This window comes from Anomaloglossus baeobatrachus (genome assembly GCF_048569485.1).
Source record: "Anomaloglossus baeobatrachus isolate aAnoBae1 chromosome 5 unlocalized genomic scaffold, aAnoBae1.hap1 SUPER_5_unloc_11, whole genome shotgun sequence".
Taxonomy (NCBI): Eukaryota; Metazoa; Chordata; class Amphibia; order Anura; family Aromobatidae; genus Anomaloglossus; species Anomaloglossus baeobatrachus.
In genome coordinates, this window is record NW_027441786.1 from 1,095,993 (window position 1) to 1,101,992 (window position 6,000).

Sequence of the window (6,000 nt, forward strand, 5' to 3'; positions counted from 1 at the left end):
ACAAGTCAAAGAGAAACCAAGGAAATAAATTGTGAAAACATACCCTGCTGTAACTAAATAAAAGCATAGTGCATATAAACATAGGGTACTTAGTAAACACTGTTTTTGATCAAAAAAAGCATAAAGCTATCCCACCAAACGTCAAGGTGTACCCAGTTGGGACAGTACCTACACTCTCTAATATTAAGCTTTATGCTTTTTTTGATCAAAAACAGTGTTTACTAAGTACCCTATGTTTATATGCACTATGCTTTTATTTAGTTACAGCAGGGTATGTTTTCACAATTTTTTTCCTTGGTTTCTCTTTGTCTCATGGCCAGTGTGAACATGGTCTCACAAGTTCCATGTATACCATCTCATACTCCGGCTCACTTTTTTGTTTTTATGTAGTTTTTTTGTATTCAGTACAAACAGGGAATGGCCCCCTTCTCAGCGAGCTGGACATTTCATTCTGTGAATCCCCCTGACTGTGTGTGTCCTGTTGGGACCCGGTCGCTCTCAGCCCTTAGCCACATTGAGACCTATTTTAGACCCATGGTAAGGTTTTAATATTAGAGAGTGTAGGTACTATCCCAACTGGGTACACCTTGACGTTTGGTGGGATAGCTTTATGCTTTTTTTGATCAAAAACAGTGTTTACTAAGTACCCTATGTTTATATGCACTATGCTTTTATTTAGTTACAGCAGGGTATGTTTTCACAATTTTTTTCCTTGGTTTCTCTTTGTCTCATGGCCAGTGTGAACATGGTCTCACAAGTTCCATGTATACCATCTCATACTCCGGCTCACTTTTTTGTTTCTCTGTACAAGTCACTAGTGCGACCGCACTTAGAATACTGTGTACAATTCTGGTCACTGATATATAAGAAGGACATAGCTGAACTGGAGAGGGTGCAGAGAAGAGCGACCAAGATTATTAGAGGAATGGGTGGGCTGCAATACCAAGACAGGTTATTAAACTTGGGGTTATTTAGTTTGGAAAAACGAAGGCTTAGGGGGGATCTAATCACAATGTATAAATATGTAACGGGGTGCCAGGGGTGCCTCGGGGGTTGTAGTCGTGGCCCCTTCTATCAGGCTTACCCCTGGTTCTGCCGTCACTTTGGGGACAGGAGATGACTTGGTGGGGCAGAGTGTGGTGGTGCAGATGTCGCTGTCAGTGGTACAAAGACGCTGTAGACGTGGATCAATTGAACCAGCAGGCTTGTTTATTGAGCCCTTCTCCATCACACAGGCAAAAACCCAGCAGTTGACTTCACACTTCCTTTGCTAGGGGGAAAAACCTGTTCCTGACGTCTCCTCCAGTGGGATGTGCCCGGCTAATCCACTTCACCTGGCTCCCACTACGGCTACCACAGACCGGACCCACACCAATTCTGCTTCACACTTGAGGTTACGCCTTCTCCTCTTCTCTCCGGCTTCCCTATTCACCCAGCTCCCACACTCTGCCCCTTTCTGCTTCTTCTCTCCTGTCCCGGACTCAACTGCCCCTTCTGGCTCAAACTTTTTCTTAACAACTCTCCTCTCCCTCCCCTTTCTGCTGCCGGCTCCTCCTTTCCTCTGCCCTGTTTCTGTGGTGACAGCCGTCCCACCCGGCCACTAGGGGGACCCACTAAAACAATGTAATAACAATAAAAACATTTTTATTAATAACAACATTCCGGGTAAACTGTCTTCCATTGTAAGGGGTCTGCCCACCCCTTACAAATATATGAGGGGACAGTACACAGACCTTTCCAAAGATCTTTTTACACCTAGGCTTGCGACTGGAACATGGGGGCATCCGCTATGTCTTGAGGAAAGAAGGTTTAATCATAATCACAGACGAGGATTCTTTACTGTACGAGCAGTGAGACTATGGAACTCTCTGCCGCATGATGTTGTAATGAGTGATTCACTACTAACATTTAAGCAGAGCCTGGAGGCCTTTCTTGAAAAATGTAATATTACCAGTTATGTATATTAGATTTTATGACTGGGTATTGATCCAGGGAACTAGTCTGATTGCCGTATGTGGAGTCAGGAAAGATTTTTTTTCCCCATTGGAGTTTGTTTGCCACATTGGTTTTTTTGCCTTCCTCAGGATCAACATGTTAGGCTACGGGTTGAACTAGATGGACTTAGGGCGGCTTTGCACACTACGACATCGCAGGTGCGATGTCGGTGGGGTCAAATTGAAAGTGACGCACATCCGGCATCGCATGCGACATCGTACTGTGTAAAGCCTAGATGATACGATTAACGAGCGCAAAATCGTCGTAATCGTATCATCGGTGCAGCGCCGGCGTAATCCATAATTACGCTGACGCGACGGTCCGATGTTGTTCCTCATTCCTGCGGCAGCACACATCGCTGTGTGTGAAGCCGCAGGAGCGAGGAACATCTCCTACCGGCGTCACTGCGGCTTCCGTAGGATATGCGGAAGGAAGGAGGTGGGCAGGATGTTTACATCCTGCTCATCTCCGCCCCTCCGCCGCTATTGGCCGCCTGCCGTGTGACGTCGCTATGACGCCGCACGACCCGCCCCCTTAGGAAGGAGGCGGATCGCCGGCCAGAGCGACGGTCGCAGGGCAGGTGAGTGCATGTGAAGCTGGCCTAGCGATAATTTTCGCTACGCCAGCTATCACACGATATCGTACCTGCGACGGGGGCGGGGACAATCGCGTGCGACATCGCAGCATCGGCTTGCGATGTCGCAACGTGCAAAGCCCGCCTTAGAGTCTCCCTTCAACCTTAAAAACTATGATACTATGATACAACAAGGGTGAACACCACAACAGCTCATAGCAATAATGCACAACAATAACCCGTACATCTCGATCACAACACCTGACCAGACCAGTATAGGTAACCTATAGCTGGCCTTAATGAAATAGTCCAGCCAGCATATACAGAAGGGTAGCAAATGATACTTTCTCCTCTACAGCATGTGATCAAAGACATTAACAAGCAGCCCAGCAGAGAATAACTCTTGCTAGCCTGTCCAAGCCTGTGGTTCCTCGCCTGCGTCTCCCTGCGTTGCTCGCAGACATCAGAGCAGTTAACATGTAGAGTACCAGAATCTATAATTTCCACAAGTCCTGATGCCGCTATGACAGTTGGCAAAACCTGCAAAAATCTCCTTGTAACATTGATCTCCAACATAGACGATTTCAAAGAATTTTTTTTTCAAAGACTAACATAAAATAGTTAGACAGATGCCGGATATTTAACGGGGTTGTCCAGGACTATAACGTTGATGGCCTAACCTTAGGCTTTGTAACCAAAGCAGGTAGCAGGGTCTTGCAGTCTGTGCACATAAACATTAGGGCTCCAATTAATCAAGACCGGTGATGGACACTGACAAATGACATCAGGGACTGGAGTGAGATTTCTGGCATAGGGAACGCTGCAGATTGTTATGAGTTAGAGAAGCGGTGGCATCACACCCTTCTTCCGGCCAAGCTCTGCCCATTCTGGTAAAGCTGGTAAAATTGGCACAAACACACACACACACACACACACACACACACCAGCCTTTGGTCACATGATGTGATGTCAAAAAGGTCCTTCAGCAGTCCTATAATTGGCATATTAACACTGGGGCCGCTAGGAGAATGGGGGCCTGTGAAATTGTCCATTTTTCTCTCCCTCTCCCCTAATACCAGTCCTGCACGCCAGCCTGTGTCCTGTTCACTTCTTTTAGACTCCTGAAATTAAGAGACCTTTGGTTACATCATGTCACGACTTTGAAGTCATCAAAGGTCCTTAAACAATCAACCTTACAATACAACTGATGGGGTCCCTAAGAGACTGGGGTTCCTGAGAAATTGCGCAGTTTGACTCCTCCCAATGCTGGCCCTGACAGTAACTAGAGCTTATTTTTGGAGAAGGGCTTATATTTCAAGTATTCTCCAAAAATCTCATAAAATCATGCTAGGTCTTATTTTCGGTGTAGGTCTTATTTTTGGTGAAGGTCGTCTTTTCGGGGGAAACAGGGTATTCATGAACCCTCTGCAGGTCTTTGAGTTGCCTTCATAACAACATAGAGAAGACACTAGAAGCAAACAGCAGAAGAAGCAGAAGCAAAGAAAATACAGCTGAAAATAAACAGAGTAGAAAGTCTAAAAATGTAAACACAAAATTAGTGCTGAAAGTACATGATTAGATATCTCTTACTGGATAGAGCTGGAGGAAACACATCCTGAGGAACATCGGGATCTTCTTGTTTACAGTCCTGTGGGAGAAGAGGACGGGGACATCTCTCCGGTGTTGTCCTCTTACTGGATAGAACTGGAGGAGACACATACAGGGACTGAATTCATTCCTTACATACAGATAATTATAGGCCGTGTGTATTTAGTCCTGTCTATTACCTGGTGATGTGAGGGACTGGGGATCCTCCATCATGACGTCCTTGTACAGATCTTTGTGTCCTTCTAAATACTCCCACTCCTCCATGGAGAAATAGACGGTGACGTCCTGACACCTTATAGGAACCTGACACATACAATGATACCGTCACCCCCGATCCCTTCATAGCCTTACTGTATAATGTCCCAGCATTCCCAGCAGTGTCACCTCTCCAGTCAGCAGCTCAATCATCTTGTAGGTGAGTTCTAGGATCTTCTGGTCATTGATGTCCTCATGTATCGGGGGGTGAGGTGGAGGCCCCGTGATTGGGCTCAGGGGTCTTCCCCATCCCTCAGACACAGGGGCCTGACAGCGCTCACTAGAGGTCTTCTTCACTACTGTGTAATCCTGGTTATGGAGAGACACAGTAAGAAATCTCACTCCAGACATTTCCAGAGTCCTCACCTCTCCAGTTCTGTCCATCTGTTATTCCCATAGATAAGAATGATGTAATGTGACGTCATCAGAATCTCTCACCTCTCCAGTAAGCCGGAAGAGCATCTCTAGGGTGAGGTGTAATATCCTCTCCGCCATCTTGTCCCTGTCCATATCCATCCTTCACGGGGCAATCAGGAGAATTCTCTTCTATAGAAGATCACCACTGAGAGGATCCGATATTGTAGAGACCTGAATGGGAAGGAGAGGAGCCGATATGTAACATTTATTCAGATAATAATGAAGGGAAGATATCATTTGGGCAGTAAAAAAAATTTCAACATGAAATGAAGTTGCACCTAAAATGGTATCAATGAAAACATCAGTTCATCAAGCAAAAAACAAGTCGTCACTCAACTCTAATGTCGGAAAATAGAGACACAAGCCGATTTTTTTATGTTTTGTTTTTTTTTACAAAAGTCTGATTTTTATTCACTACTAGAGATGAGTGAACCTGGAGTTCGGTTTTCGGTACAAACTCAGACTTCTACAAGATAGTAAAGTTCAGGTTTGGAGTTCGGGGGCTTCACGTATGGAAACCGCTCTCGTGTGATCAGATGTGTTTGTGCACCAAAAAATAAAACTGAAAAACCCTCCCTCCCCTGTTAGTGATGTGTTTATGGCTGCATGTGGGCGGAGACCCGAACTGCCAATCATGACTAAAAATAAAGTTCAGGTCAAGTCCAAATCCAGAACCAATCTTTACAAATGTTCCCCTGGACCAGCAGAAGCCGAACGTCCACGGGTCCGCTCATCTCTAGTCACCACTTAGATAATAAGAAATGTCTGATATTGCCGTAATCACACTGACCTGGAGAATCACGCTGACCGCTCACTTCCAGCACATCGTGAACGGAGTAAAAACAATGATGGAATTACTTTTTTTTCACCATTTCACCGCACTTGGAATTTTTACTTAATTTCCAGTAAATTTTATGGTAAAATTAAAACCTATGAGTCATAAAAAAACAAAAAACAACTATCCTTTATACGGCAATGTGGGTGGAAAAATAAAAGAGCCGCGCAGCTACACACAATCATGTAGCAACGGAGATGAAATCCATCCATCTCTAGATAAGGCACAGACGGTTTATTACTGCCTCTGCCTTCTCTGTCACTGTATACACAGCTCTGCGGTGCAATGCAGCGGGAATGTGAGGGACCTGACAGTG

At 45.3% G+C, this 6,000-nt stretch overlaps 1 long non-coding RNA gene across 1 annotated transcript in view; it reads right to left on the reverse strand.

The window, feature by feature from the left end:
* The window catches only part of LOC142258807 (uncharacterized), a 28,568-nt gene extending 24,314 nt beyond the window's left edge, over window positions 1–4,254 (reverse strand). Inside the window, exon 1 of the long non-coding RNA XR_012727875.1 lies at window positions 4,160–4,254. This is a non-coding gene — a long non-coding RNA (uncharacterized LOC142258807). The remainder of the gene's footprint in view (window positions 1–4,159) is intronic.
* Between the last annotated feature and the right edge of the window lie 1,746 nt (window positions 4,255–6,000).